This window comes from Heteronotia binoei, chromosome 3 (genome assembly GCF_032191835.1).
Source record: "Heteronotia binoei isolate CCM8104 ecotype False Entrance Well chromosome 3, APGP_CSIRO_Hbin_v1, whole genome shotgun sequence".
Classification (NCBI taxonomy): domain Eukaryota; kingdom Metazoa; phylum Chordata; class Lepidosauria; order Squamata; family Gekkonidae; genus Heteronotia; species Heteronotia binoei.
In genome coordinates this window covers 138,160,519-138,176,812 of record NC_083225.1, presented here as the reverse complement: position 1 = coordinate 138,176,812, position 16,294 = coordinate 138,160,519, and the positions used below count along the sequence as shown (strand labels likewise).

At 39.7% G+C, this 16,294-nt stretch overlaps 1 protein-coding gene across 2 annotated transcripts in view; it reads left to right on the top strand.

Moving 5' to 3' along the window:
- The window catches only part of EPHA3 (EPH receptor A3), a 364,789-nt gene that overhangs the window by 133,004 nt on the left and 215,491 nt on the right, over positions 1–16,294 (top strand). The gene's annotated exons all lie outside the window — the stretch shown is intronic.

Here is a 16,294-nt window from a genome sequence, read left to right as displayed (position 1 = left end):
TGAGGAATCGCTCTAATGGTTCCTCAGTGGAAGTGAGATGTGTTACCACTTAGGAATTGAGATGTGTTACCATTCATTTTGTCATGAAAAGTAGAATGGCACACAGTGATCTGAGGCTAGTGCATGAATATGGGTGCCACCTGGTGATGTAAAAACATAAGAACATAAGAGAAGCCATGTTGGATCAGGCCAATGGCCCATCCAGTCCAACACTCTGTGTCACACAGTGACCAATATATATATATATATATATATATATATATATATATATATATATATATATATATATACACACACACACACTGTGGCTAATAGCCACTGATGGACCTCTGCTCCATATTTTTATCTAACCCGCTCTTGAAGCTGGCTATGCTTGTAGCCGCCACCACCTCCTGTGGCAGTGAATTCCACATGTTAATCACCTTTTGGGTGAAGAAGTACTTCCTTCTATCCGTTTTAACCTGACTGCTCAGCAATTTCATTGAATGCCCTTGTATTGTGAGAAAGGGAGAAAAGTACTTCTTTCTCTACTTTCTCCATCCCATGCATAATCTTGTAAACCTCTATCATGTCACCCCGCAGTCAACGTTTCTCCAAGCTAAAGAGCCCCAAGCGTTTTAACCTTTCTTCATAAGGAAAGTGTTCCAAACTGTTAATCATTCTAGTTGCCCTTTTCTGCACTTTTTCCAATGCTATAATATCCTTTTTGAGGTGCGGCGACCAGAACTGCACACAGTACTCCAAATGAGACCGCACCATCGATTTATACAGGGGCATTATGATACTGGCTGATTTGTTTTCAATTCCCTTCCTAATAATTGCCAGCATGGCGTTGGCCTTTTTTATTGCAATCGCACACTGTCTTGACATTTTCAGTGAGTTATCTACCACGACCCCAAGATCTCTCTCTTGGTCAGTCTCTGCCAGTTCACACCCCATCTACTTGTATTTGTAGCTGGGATTCTTGGCCCCAATGTGCATTACTTTGCACTTGGCCACATGTGTTTTATGATGTTAATGATGTGTTTTATGATGCTAATTCTACAACTTTATTTTCAAGAGTTTTCTGTTGTCTGCAGCAGATAGTCTTATACATTTCAGATACTAATGAAAAGTGAAATTTCTCCTTCAGAGAGGTTTACATTTCAAGATGGCTGTAGTTATACTATAAATCATGAGTAATTATGAGTAATTATTAGTACATAAATTACTCTGGTTTGTGTTGTTTTATGGGAATAGCACATAGTCATATTGAAGTCCCAGAGCATCCCAGACTAGCAGTTGAAGTCAAAAGAGGCCTTCTTCTTGCAGGAAAATCTTTCCTGAGCAGGTGGAGACATTCTACCCATGGATGTTTTCTTCTCTGAGTGGAACATTCCTCTGTGAGCAGAATAATTTTATTTAGTTCAAAACTCTTTGAAAGATCCTGAGCCACAATTTTGGCGCTGCCCCTGTGAAACACATTATATTATCTACTCAACCCATGTTCAAGATACTCTGGGAGATGCAGATTATCTCTGCTTCTATTTTATCCTCAAAATAGCCTTCTACTGAGAGATAATAGATTTCCATTTACCTGGATTTCAGTAAAGCTTTTGACAAGGTTCCCCATGACGTTCTGATGGCTAAACTAGAGGTCTGTGGGCTAGATACTAAGATAATTAGGTGGATAGGGAACTGTTTGGAGAACTGCACTCAAAAAGTAGTTGTCAGTGGCATTTCATCTGAATGGAGGGAGGTGTCCAGGGGGTGCCATAGGGTTCGGTTCTGGGCCCTGTACTTTTCAATATTTTTTATCAGTGATCTGGATGAGGGTGTGGAGGGGCTACTCATTAAAATTGGGAGGAGCAGCAAATGCACCAGAAGATATAGAATTCATTGAGATCTGAACATGCTGGAAAAGTGGGCAGAAGTGAACAAGGTGAGATTTAACAAGGATAAGTACCGAGTTCTACATCTAGATAACAAAAATGAGGAACACACATACTGGATGGGGGATACACTTCTGGATAGCAGTGTGTGTGAGCATGATCTTGGAGTATGGGTGGACGGTAATATGAGCAGCCAGTGTGATGCAGTGACAAAAAAAGCTTATGCAGTCTTGGGATGCATCAACAGAGGCATACCATCCAAATTGCAAGATGTCATAGTCCCGTTGTACACTGCATTGGTCAGGTCGTACCTGGAGTATTGTGTGCAGTTCTGTAGGCTTCACTTCAAGACGGATGTAGACAGAATGGAATGGGTTCAGAGGAGAGCGATGAGGCTGATCAGAGTCTAGAGACCAAGCCCTATGAGGAAAGGCTGAGGAACTTGGGAATGTTCAGAAGAGGAGATTGAGGGGAGACAAGATTGCTCTCTCTAAGTAGCTGAAGGGCTGTCACTTAGAGGAGGGCACGGAGCTCCTGGCAGCAGAGGAGAGGACTTGCAAGAATGGGTTTAAATTAAGGGTGAGAATATACCGGCTGGATATTAGTTAAAACTTGTTCAATAGTGGAATCAGTTACCTTGGGAGGTGGTGAGCTACCCCTCATTAGCAGTCTTTAAGTAGCAGCTGAACAAACACTTGTTGAGAATGTAGGCTAATTCTCTATTGAGCGGGGGTTGGATAAGATGGCCTGTATGTCCCTTTCTAGCTCTATAATTCTATGAGGGTTAATGGTCATGTAATGAATTTCATGGCTGAGTGTGTCTATGAATCCAAGATAGCACATTGACTTTCTTTTCTCTCAGCCTAGCAAACTTAATTGAGATGAAGTTGTAGCATTTCTGTCTGAAAATAGTATGTTTATTACCTCAGACAAAATGCTGCAACACTGCCTAATCCAAGTTGCTGGCATGCAGAAGCTTTCTAACTAAAAACACCCTGCTAAAAATGCAATGACACTTTCCAGGTTAAAGTTATTTTGAATAGGTACAAAAATGCATATTGCTACTACAATCACATATAAGCAAGCTTTTTAAAAAAATCACCCAACTTAATTTCTTAAGCTCAAAACAGATATTTTATTTCAATATTTATATCTCCAGATGAATCCTGTTTTTAGAGATAGCATACAACATTCCTGCTAACTTTAGACAGCAAAAGATTACTTTTGACCATGAGTGTAAAATGTGAAATGAGATTCTGATCCTGCAGTCATTTGTTGGTATCCAGTAGAGCTGCTCTGCTTTTTGATTTCCATTCCATTTGTTCATCAAGTGAGCTTTGTATGAGAAGACCATTAACAAAAGCGACAGGACATTTTGGTATGCTCTGGTTTTACATACAATGTCCTGCTGTCCTGACAGCTTTTATCAGGACCCAAATTTGTCAAATATTTTCATCAGGGTATGATTTAAGTGGCACTTTAAAAGCAGCTGGTAACCCAATCTCCTCCCTGCTGTTGACGTCAGTAACACAGCGGGAATTGGAAGGCTTGGATCCCAGTCCAGTTTTTCGCATACTTTTTGACTGACCAGTGTGGTTCTGTGATTTGTGTCTCTGCTTTTTTAAAAAAGCTAAAGCTAGCAATTAAAATAGCTATTCCATATGCAGGGCAGAAATGGCCAGGCAATTTTGGCATGTAATTATAAGTAATGTAATAATGAGAAACATTTGGATCGTACCTGAAATAGCAATGTAAATGTCTGTGGATAGCTTTTATAAAACTGGGAATGTTTAAGCAGCTGCCTCTATAAAGATCAATTAGTATTAAATAGAAATGTACAAGACATATAAAAATATAGATTCAAGCAGGTTCAGACAAACATTTTATAGCCTTCCCTTTCATTTTAAGATGCAGGAGTAATGTACAGTCTTGACTAAAGGAAATTGAATGGATCTTAATTTTTCAAAACTTCTCTGCTTAATTATATCACCAGCCTCTTTGCATACTATGGATTTTTTCATTTACTTGTTTGAACTTGATTTGTAACAGCTTTTGCTGCTCACATGTATTTATTGGTTTCCATTTTTATTCCTCCTTCCCTGCAAACGGACTCAGGGTGGGTTACAAGTCACAGAAAACAGTAGAAGTTTAAATAATTAAAACTTTATTTTAGTAAAAGCACAAATCGCTTTTTATATTTTGACCATAAATAGTGTGAATTCCCCCCCCCCATATTTGCTAAAAATTGTGTTTAACAATCTAAGTTGGGTAGATCCAAGTGAGCAGCCATGTTGGTCTGAAGCAATAGAACAAAGCAGTTTTATTCAGAATGTAAGCTTTCGTATGCTTAAAGCATGGTCTGCTTAAAGCATACGAAAGCTTACATTCTGAATAAAACTTAGTTAATCTAAGTTGGGAATATAGATATCCTTTTCCACTGGCATGGAAAACTGTTCCCTATTTTGGGGCCACTTTTGTCCAATTGGTTATTAAAGCCCTTAGAACCTACATAAGAATATTAAAGCCCATTTACATAAATTGAGTCCAGCAGAACCTTACAAACCAACAGTTTTTCAGGAGATAAGCTTTTGTGAGCTGAAGCTCACTTCATCCCATGCAAGCTTTTGTGAGCTTGGTCACACAATACCTTATGCCCTGATAAAAATTTTGGTCTCTAAGGTGCTACTGGACATGAATTTTGCTCTACTATTAGGAACTAATGTGGCTATCCATCTGAAGCTCGTTATATAATATTCTGACAAGAATTAACCTACTGGGGTAGGCTTCCCAATCCCCAGGTCCCAGCGGGGGATCCCCTGGTTTTACAGGCTTCCCCCCTCCCCCAGCCAGCTGGCCGGCGGGGGAAGCTCCACCCCCATAGCTATTATGCACCTCCAGGAACGATTCCCATAGGGAATGATGAGGAATTGATCCGCGGGTGTCAGGGGCTCTGGGGGGGGCTGTCTTTTGAGGTAGAGGCGCCAAATTTTCAGTATAGCATCTAGTGCCTCTCCCCAAAATACCTCCCAAGTTTCAAAAAGATTGGACCAGGGGGTCCAATTCTATGAGCCCCAAAAGAAGGTGCCCCTATCCTTCATTATTTTCTATGGAAGGAAGGCATTCTAAAAGGTGTGCTGTCCCTTTAAATGTGATGGCCAGAACTCCCTTGGAGTTCAATTATGCTTGTCACACCCTTGCTCCTGGCTCCGCCCCCAGTGTCTCCTGGCTCCACCCCCAAAGTCCCCAGATATTTCTTGAATTGGACTTGGCAACCCTATACTGGGGAGATCACGGCAGAAAGCTCTGTTCTGTGCCAAGGCCCACTAACTGTAAAGTGTGCAAAGGTCTTACATGGATGCAGCTATACACATGTAGAATTCTCTTCCCTCAGTGGGGAACCCTAACACTTGTAAGTCAAGGCTGAAATGGATGCTATCTATTCTCTCCCCAGAGTGTCGTGTGAAAGACATATATGTCTGTTGATTTTATCTTTGAAGCATTCTCTGCTCTCTGAAAAACCCTTTTCAGAGGCTGAGATCACCCTCAGCAACAGATTGAGATGGATAGGTGCTCCATTTAGAAGTTCATTCATCCTTTTTTTAAAAAATTAAAATTTTAAGATTTTGGAAATTTGTCATTAACTTTGCTTAATTATGAACTTTAAAGTATCCTACTGAAGAAACTGTGAAATTTGACTACAAGAAACAAGGGACTGGGTCCAGCAAAATATTTAGCCTTGCATTAAATGAGATTATTAAAACTGATAATTGTAAAAATCTGTCCTATGTAATGAGTGAGATATGACACATATTTCAGTAAAAGAATTGGTTATTTTCTAGACAAAGTGTAACAATTGTCAGCCTTACAGTTTGAGTAGAAGAGATCCAAGCACAACTAATGTCACATTCAAATTCATTTTCTTATCCATCAACGTTAGGGTTGCCAAGTGCAATTCAAGAAATATCTGGGGACTTCGGGCGTGGAGCCAGGAGACTTTGGGGGTGGAGCCAGGAGACATGGGGGTTGGATCCAGGAACAAGGGTGTGACAAGCATAATTGAACTCCAAGGGAGTTCTGGCCATCACATTTAAAGGAACAGCACAGCTTTTTAAATGCCTTTCTTCCATAGGAAATAATGGATAGGGGCACCATCTTTTGGGGCTCATAGAATTGGACCCCCTGGTCCAATTGTTTTGAAACTTGGGGGGCATTTTGGGGAGAGGCACTAGATGCTATACTAAATATTTGGTGCCTCTACCTCAAAACATAGCTCCACCAGAGCCTCCAATACCCGCAGATCAATTCCCCATTATTCCCTATGGGAATCGTTCTCCATAGGGAATAATAGAGTGTCCCGTAGACATTTCCCTCCCCCCCACGCTTTCTAAAGCGGAGGGAGGGTCTCCAAACCAGGGGATCCCCTGCCCCCTCCCTCTCTCTCACACACACACAAATACTGGGTCTTGTTCTTGCAGAACTTTACTTGATCTGAAAACGAAAGCAAAACAAAGGGAGGGGCAGTTCTCTGAAGCTCTTCCTGCTCAGCCTTAAAGGTACATATTTTAAAAACGGACCTGCAGGAGCTCTAAAGCTACATGGTGATTGTGGGGGGTTGGGTTTCCCCCGCCGGCCAGCTGGCTGGGGGCGGGGAGAAGCCTGTAAAAACGGGGGATCCCCCGTTGGGACCTGGGGATTGGGAAGCCTAATCGACATGGACATACCAGTCCATAGTATACACACACACATGTGTGTGTGTGTGTATATATATGTATGTGTGTGTGTAAAGTGTAGATGACTGGGGAAGGCAATGGCAAACCACACAATAAAAAGCCTGCCATGAAATCGTCATGATGCAATGTCACCCCAGAGTCAGAAACAGTTGGTGCTTGCACAGGGGACTACCTTTACCTTTTTATATTTGCACAAAAGTAGTGTGTGTGAATAGGCATGACAGAAATGTAACTAAAGAAGCAGATTAAACTAGAGATATTGTTGTGATAGCTTTGAATTATATTTTATTTTATGGCAGAGCTTTACTAAGATTTTAAATAATTCTGTATCTGGTTTCAGCTTGTATTTGGTTTTAAAAAACAACAACAACCCTGCTATGAAAACAAGGTTAGCAATAAATAAAAAGCTAAAGTTTCAGTCCTTGCTTCTTTCTTGCTTCTAAGTAACTTGGGCTTTTTTGTCAGGCTTATTTTTCTGTGTATTTCCCCAAATTATATAGATATCATCAGTGGTTGTGAATTATAAAACTATTTTTGTCAGAAGAGGCATCGACTCAAACTAGATTTATGATTAGCTTGGATAGGTAGTTTGCTCTCACTGTGACTTTCAGGAATGCATTCTACAAAAACCAGCTGTATTACCCATACGTTTATCTTTGTTTCTCCAGTAGAAATATATTGCAGTTTATGGGAGAAAGAAGCCAGAGAAATGGGGTCTTATTTATATCGAATTTTTCAGAATTGTCCTTTTTGGTACCATATGCAGTATGATCATAATTGGTAAAACATTTCATGTAGAACTCTGCTTAGATCATGTAGCTGATTTGTACAGAAAAATGATTAGAAGCATTTATGAGCATACTCCCTCATCTTTTCAAACTGTTCTGTCAAGGATTAGAAAATAATTTTCAAATAACTAACTTTAATTTTTGAAATTGCTACACTGTGTTTGGCAAAAATGAGCAAGACATGAGATTAAGTTCATAGCTACGTAAAGGTTGCATTGAGTTGTACAAGTCATGCATCATTGCGCTCTTCCCCTTTCCAGAGGATCCTTCCTCAGTTCTGTCTGTGTCTGGAGTTATCAGACAATCCTTCATTAGTTCCAGATAGGAATGTATAAGAACTAACAAGGGCTTACATTACAACATTGACAGCTGCTACAAGACTTTCATAGAGAGCAATTGTAGTGAGCAGTGTACATTTTGATAATTGATGAAAATAATCTTTAAGTAAGAGCCATTTGGAAAGATGAGCATGGGTAGGCAAGCATCATCATCCACTACTGTTCCTTTCATGATGTACAGTGTTGCCAAATCACGTTGATGGCAGATATCTAAATAGCCACTAATGAAATGGTATTTGCTTTGATTTACAAACTTTTTGTGTTGATGCTTAAGCAGTCTTACAGTTGACTCTTATTCTGCATGAGTTGTTGGCTAATCAGGCTTTGAACTATTATTTTAAACTTAGTGCCTATATTTTAATGTTGTTATATGTTAATAGTATAATATGAATCCATAATAAGGAATCAATTTTTCATCTTTTGTTACACTATGAGAAGGATTAGAGGTAGAATTTTTAAAAAATAATTTGTAGTTTAAGCAACAAATTTCTCAGCCACTTTGCAGATCAATAGACCACTGGCAGAATGAAAGCAAATTCCTCTCCCAAGTCCTTTAAAGGCCATTTGGGGCGATGTACCTTACTGACATACATCTGTGGGTTCATGATTGCCTACCGTAAGGTTAAAGTTTGATATGATCACTTAGGCAGCTGCAGTTTGACAGGAAGCTTCACTTTGTACAAAGAAAGGGAAAAAAAAACTGATGAAGCACAGCATAAATGAGAGTCAAATCACATTAGTGCGGTGGGTGAAGAATGACTTCTAAAATCCCTTATTTCACTTAGCTAAGTTCAGATACCAGCTTTAAATCATTCAACGATAGCCACTCACTAAACAGTGGCCTTCACGGTATCTCACATCAACCTCAATGTTATGTTTCGGGTTATGTTTCGACTGCCTGGAAAATATTTTCTCACAAACAGATTGAACAAACATATTTCACTTGCTAAGGGGGAAAAAATCCCTCTCATTCACGAATCTTTAAAATGAACCTCTGGATGGTAGCTAAATTAAAGGCAAGCATGCCATCATCCCTATCTTAACATCCCTATCTTCGATAAGCAAGCATCTTTCTTCCCCTCACCAAAAAAAAAGAAAAGAAAAGAAATATGAGCATTCTACAACTTGTGTCCCAGCACAATATCATGTATACATAGTGTTGTGTACATATGGGAACTATTGTATTCTTTAAAACAAAAGGACTTTGACCTTGACAGCCACCATAAATCTCTTTAAACACTTGGCTACAGTCACAGCATTTCACATAGTCTATACTACATCCAGTACCAGCAGAATAAAACTCTACTGCGATCTACACAACAGGAATATGCAATCTGCTTCACAGCATTATTTGGAGGCTCAGAAAATGTTGGCACCAGTTAAATAACCCTCGTATCATGTCAAATGACTACTTAGTTTCTGAAGATAACCTAATATATCTCTAGGAGATACATATACTCATGTTCCTCAATTTTCCATAGGGTTGCCAGGTCCAATTCAAGAACTACCTGGGGACTTTGGGGGTGGAGCCAGGAGCAAGGTTGTGACAAGGTTGTGACAAGCATAATAAAACTCTAAGGGGAGTTCTGGCCATTTAAAGGGATCATATAACTTTTAAATGCCTTCCCTCCACTGGAAATAATGAAGATTATTATCTTATCTCACAGGGTGTCTGTTGTGGGGAGAAGAAGGGAATGTGAGTGTAAGCCACTTTGAGACTCCTTATGGCAGAAAAAAGTGGGGTATAAAAAACTACGCTACTTCTTAATTTCTTGCCAATAAGCAAAATCACAAATTATATCAGTTTCAACCAAATATTTTCCTTTTCTTTAATTTGATTAAACTTTTCCTGTTATGAATAAGACTGTTACAATTTTTAAAACAAGATGACAGTTTTCTCAACAGATTGGTAACTGATGTGCTGTTCAGTAATCCCTAATTAGGAAAGAATTTGGATGGTTGACATTACTGGCATTAAGGCAGCAACCTCAATAGTGTCATACTGACCCTTCCGGAATGATTACTGTCCAGACATACAATATATCTGATTACAAAGAAGTGATTAATGTAGTTTTACACACCTTTATGAATTCACATCTAACTCATGTCTATTGCTAATGTGGAAAAATATTAGTTGAATTCCTACATGCTGATAAACTTCTCTGTGTGTGTGTGTTCAATTATTACTAAAAGAAACAACAAAAGCCAGGAAAACTGTGCACATTTTCTCTTTACGTGCATCCAATGATCTAAAAGGCTATATACTTTTTTGCAAATATATATGGAAGAATACTTCACTGAAATCAATAAAATCTACTTTGAATAAACAGCTGCACCAGTGACTGGTTACAGTTGTAGAACATGGGTGGTAACTTGGAGCTTAATTTATGTCCAAGCCCTTTGGTGTGAGAGAGAATTCATTAAAATATTTTTAAACAATAAATACACATTTCCACATCACTTTAATATTTGTATTCATTTTAAGGTATTATCTTATCTTATCTTATCTTATCTTATCTTATCTTATCTTATCTTATCTTATCTTATCTTATCTTATCTTATCTTATCTCATCTTATCTTATCTTATCCATTTCTCCCACATGTAGCCTGCTGTTCTTCAAACACACTCATAGTGGTATACATGGTTCTCAATTTTGTGCTCACAACCCTTCAAAGTAGGAAATGCTCAGCTATATTTACTGTCGCTTGGTGAACTGCGCAGATGAGGAGGGATTTGAACCCATATTTCCCTCATCATAGATCAACTACATGACACTGGTACCCTTGCTGCATAATGTAGCACTACATGTAACCACTACATAACACTGGTACCCTTGCTGCATAATACCAGAATTCTCACGAGTTCATAGCTTCAGGTGTCCATGCCACCTTGTAAATTATCAGTGTTTTCCTGTAGGTTATGCAAACTCCCTTCTGCCGTGTATTCTATGTGTATGAGATGAGCCAGAAAATGCTGGTCATGTATTTACTATAGCCTTACGTTTGTTTTACAAACTTATTCATACACAGCTCACTACAGACTTATCTAATCTTTGTGTAAAAGTTCAACAAATAATATTGGGGTAAAGATGTTATAAAGAGCTCCGTGGCTCAGAGTGGTAAAGCTGCAGTACTGCAGTCCTAAACTCTTCTCACAACCTGAGTTCGATCCTGGCGGAAGCTGGGTTTCAGGTAGCTGGCTCGAGGTTGACTCAGACTTCCATCCTCCCGAGGTTGGTAAAATGAGTACCCAGCTTGCTGGGGGGAAAGTATAGATGACTGGGGAAGGCAATGGCAAGCCACCCCATAAAAAGTCTGCTGTGAAAACATTGTGAAAGCAACGTCACCCCAGAGTCAGAAACAACTGGTGCTTGCACAGAGGATTACCTTTACCTTTTTAAAGATGTTATACAAAGCCAAATAAGAAACCCAGCTGACATTATGCCACAATTTGTAATACGAAAGCCTGGAAAATCCAGCAACAATTAAAGGGTCATTCTCACTCCTCCTTTCATACTGTTATTGGTTTTGGCACTAATTGAATGAAGAGTGTTAGATAAATCTATAGTAACCTTACTAAAAGAAGACAACATTTTCTGTACTGATGTTCCTTTATTGCTATACGATTCTAGGGTTGCTATCCTCCAGATGGGGCCTGAAGAGCTCCCTGAATTACAACTGTTCTCCAGAGATCAGTTTCCCTAAAGAAAATGGCTGCTGAAGGTTGTGATCACACATGCTAAATAATGGAGTTTCAATGCTGTCTCAATCCTCTTTAAATGCACTTTCAAACTGGATTTTGCCAGTCCATAGAGTAAAATCCAGTTGGAAAGTGCACTGAAAATGAATTGAAACTGCATCATTTAGCATATGTGATCTCAGCCGAAGAGTATGGACTCTTTGGCATTATACCCCATTTAGGTCCCTGTTCTGAAAACTTCTTGAAATTCCACCTTTCACAGGTTCCACGCCCAGATCTCCAGGAATTTCCATTCACATTCACCACCTTAGAGACCCTGACTGGGTGGAAAGGTGGCATAAAATGTTTAAAACAAAAGGAATTTGAGCTAGATGTAAAATACCATCTAAAACCCCACCCCAATGTTGAGCCTCACTAAGTCCACTAACAACACTTATTTTTGGTTGCAAAGGTCTTGACCAGGAATTACAAGGCAGAGAGCATTTCTGAACATGGTAGAGATCCTCCTTGAGCTTATCCAGCCTCCTTGGGGTTATGACGTCTTGCTTAGAGTTCTGAACCCCAGCTCCATCTCTCCAGGGGAATTCATGTAGTCCAGGTTCCATGTGGATGTTGGCATCCCTTTATAACTACTGGTTTGGCAACTTTACTCAGGACCCCTGTGACTGTGCTTTCATGAATCATTTGCTCTGACTGCTGCAGCAAACACGTTCTTGCTTTTAGCTCAATGTTCTGAAAAAAGTTTCAGTCACTGATGTCTGCACATCGAAGCTCTGTTAAAAGCAAAGAAACAGTCTGGGCTGGCTTTAGGCTGATGTTGACAGGCACCCACACCCCAGCAGTTGGAAGTTCACTATAGACACCTGCTTTGGCCTGCCTAGAGAGCTGAACATCTGGCATGACAGTTCTCTTTTCACTCCTCCCAACATGGCTTCCAGCTAGGGTTGCCAATCCCCAGATGGGGGCAGGGGATTCCCCAGTTTGGAAGCCCTCCCCCCGCTTCAGGGTTGTCAGAAAGTGGGGGGAGGGGAGGGAAATGTCTGCTGGGAACTCTATTATTCCTTATGGAGATTTATTCCCATAGAAAATCATGGAGAATTGATCCGTGGGTATCTGGGGCTCTGGGGGGGGGGCTGTTTTTTTTGGGTAGAGGCACCAAATTTTCATCTAGTGCATCTAGTGCCTCTCCCCAAAATACCCCCCCCCCCCATTTCAAAAATATTGGACCAGGGGGTCCAATTTTATGAGCCTCAAAAGAAGGTGCCCCTATCCTTCATTATTTCCTATGGAAGGAATGAATTGAAAAGGTGTGCCGTCCCTTTAAATGTCAGGACCAGAACTCCCTTTGGAGTTCAATTATGCTTGTCACAGCCTTGATCTTGGCTCCACACCTAATGTCTCCTGGCTCCACCCTCAAAGTCCTCAGATATTTCTTGAATTGGATTTGGCAACCCAACTTCCAGCAGAAACGGCCATAAAATAGGAGAAGGTGAAGAATAGTAGAACTAAGAAAGCCTGGTGGGTCCTTCCAAAAGTGAAGGTGAGGAAAGAGACAGACACTTGACAATGCCCCTCCTCAGACAGACTGACTGATTGATTGAGGCTCACTGAGGCTCAAGGATGATTACAGAGCACAAGTCAACCCAGTCAACAGGATAGGACATCCAGTGAGCAATGTAGTAGGATTGAGACTGCAGAAATCTGAAACAAGCCTGAAACAAAGCATGGCATGTTTTTTGGGCAAACAGTCAATACATTTACAGTGACCTTACAGGAAGAAATGAGGGTTTGGAGCCCTGTGATGGAAGTGACATAATCAGAGGGGTGGCATTTGGGAATGCTGAATCCAGTTTTTACAGATAGGTTTGCCACTCAAAGGGTTGCCAGCCTCCAGGTGGTACTTGGAGATCTTATACTATTACAGGTGACCTCCAGATGACCAGGATCAGTTTCCCTGGTGAGGTTCCTCCCTTCCCCAAACCCTGCCCTTTACAGCCTCTACCCCCTAAATCTCCAAGAGCTGGCGAACCTACGGGGCTGTAGCTGGAGTCCTGGGAGCATTTAGGGAACATAGACTGGTGTGCCAGCATTATGCCAGCGTACCGATATCACTTCAACAGAAAACTGGAAGTTGCATCATGGGAGGTTTTAGGATTGAGTGTTTGCAAATTCTAGAGCATTCACTGATGTCACTTCTGTTTTTCACCAGAAGCACATTAATTCAATACCACAGAACACCTACTTTTCCTTTCCGTTTCCTCCCACCTATGCTTCAGGCACCCATGGGCAACAAATAGGATATCAATATGGAGGTTTTCTGATATAGCAGGAGAACTGGCAACACCAGTGTGCATGTATTTTGGCAAAAGAAGCAAATGTTATTTTTTTGGGGGGGGGAGAAGGGGAAAGGTCTTTTACAGCAACACACATGCAAGCTCTATAATACTTATTTTCAGTCTCAGATATTTAATATGCTAACACACTGGGCCTGTTCAGACGCACAGTTTAATCAGTTGTCGCTGGTGTTTCCTACCGGATTAAAAGTGACTGATTAGACAGCAACATCTGCCGGTAGTCAATCATTGTCGCCGCCCGCCCTCCAATCCTTCTCCAAACCAGATTATTTTGTTACCAGCTCCTTTGCGGTGTTTTTGAGTTGTCCGGTTTCACCCTGTCTGGATAGTTCTGCTGCAATATTAACCAACTTCTGGATGTCTGAAGGCTGTCCCAAAGCAAAAGGAGTCTTAGACATCCAGTTTATGGTCACAATTATTTTTACTACTTAGCAAAATCCACTTAACCGCATAACCACATAATGTGCATAATGTGCTTATGTGTATTATGTGTTTATGCGCATAATAGTGAGGAAAACAAAAAAAGAGAACTGCATGGTGCCGTTGTGTGGACGGCAGAAGATGGTTTCACTGCAGAGTGATTCAAATTGCAGTATGGCAGTCTGATCGATAATATCTGGAACAAAGATATTTGGAACAGAACCGGGTCAGTTTAACACAGACTCAACATGCTGTGTGAAGAGGGCCATCATATATCAGTTCCTGTGTGGTGAACAGGAGCTAATGGGTGATAGAAAAAACGGATGGAGGTAATCAAGAATCTATTAATACAATTTAATGTAGAAAATAAGGACCAAGGAGGGAACTATATCTATTTTTTTCAGGTTAATACAGGAATATAACCTCTCAGGAAAATTCTGCTAATGTGTCAGCTTTATAAATTGTTCACTAAAATAGAATTTAGACTGTAAAAGTGACTACACGATATAGAATCTGTGATTTGATGTAGAGGGAATTTTAATAATGTTGAATTACACAGGAAAAATCAGAGTAGCTCTGAATAGCATCTCTGTAATAAATATAGTAGTTATTGCATTTTAAACCTTCTTTCACAGCCACATATTCCACTACTCACTGATACATATTAGCATTATGTGTGCAGCTATAGTGTCTTAGCCCCAATATACCTAAAATGTTATATGTGCTTACTATAACAATGGAACTAATCAGATAGTCTTCCTAACAAAATGAACCCATTTAACCTTACAAGAAATGGCACTGTGAATGTGTTGGCACCAACAGTTCCCTTAGACTATTTTTGAGATTAGAAAGTAGCATTTTAAAAGAAGTAAAATAAACTTCAGGAATCATTTGGCAGGTACAAACTTTTAGTCTGACCGACCTGATAGCTTGTTGTGAAGATAAAAAAGGATGTAGGGAAAAATCTGTAACACCATGGGTTTTCAGAAGGAAAGGTGGTAAGAAAATATAAGAAAATTCATACATGAAAAAAGGAACAGCAGGATCTTTTCATGGGACATTTTTTTGTTAATTTTCTTACTGTGGAGACTATCATATACTATAGTTTTTGTCCCTTGTATTGGTAAGATCAAAGCATTCCTTCTGCACTTTGTTGCCATTGACATGACTTTTTACTTCACCTTCTCCTGCTGTTATGGACCTTTGGACCCTATATGGCTGCTATTTTTTCTCTGATACCAATGATGGGGTTGGGTATTACATATGGAAAGGACGTGGTAGGGCACGAGGGGAGAAGTACAAGTTTTTCTTTCTTGATAGCTGTTGCTGGCAAGGAATTTGACTGAGGATTGATGTTTGGAGTTGGTTTGGGGTGGGAGCTGGAGGGCTGCATGAATAAGATAAATGACTGCAGGTTAAAGTCCATCAGCTTGAAAAGGCCATAAACTAAGTTATAGTGCTTTCCTTGTGGTCTTACTTTAATTCACATTTTCCAAAACAAATATAAACTAGATATATATTTCCAAAAGCCCGCATTCTAGGGCTACATTTCTAATCTTCAACAATCCAGTTTAACCATTGTTTTTAAAGGTATTCAAAAGCCAGACACTAATGATGCTATTTAAAAAAAAATGAATAGCTTTTGGCTGGCAAAACATTTACTCAATAAGATATTAAATAGAAGCTCTGTTTTAGATAGTGGTAAATTGGTTTGGGCCCTCATACAAGCCATAGTGTGTTTTGTATGGATAATAATCCAGGTAATCGGGGTTCTAATGTATTAACCTTTTGAAACAGGAAAGCAGTTACAAGCAACTAACACTGAGAAAAATCTATTTGCATATAATAATTTCTGCTTACTGGCTTTTTAAATAAAGATTTATTGATCAATCTTTAGTAGAATAATGTTTAATCTATTGATCCTTGAAGAATAGTATCAGAGTATATGCAGTTTTTAATTTGAAAAGGAAAGTAATTTAAAATTGGAGCAAGTTGTATTACTGGATAATAAACCTACCCTTGTAGTCAAAAAGTAATAGTGGAAAGTCCAATTTAAATATGAAACATGCAGCTATTAAAGAGGAACACAGGGC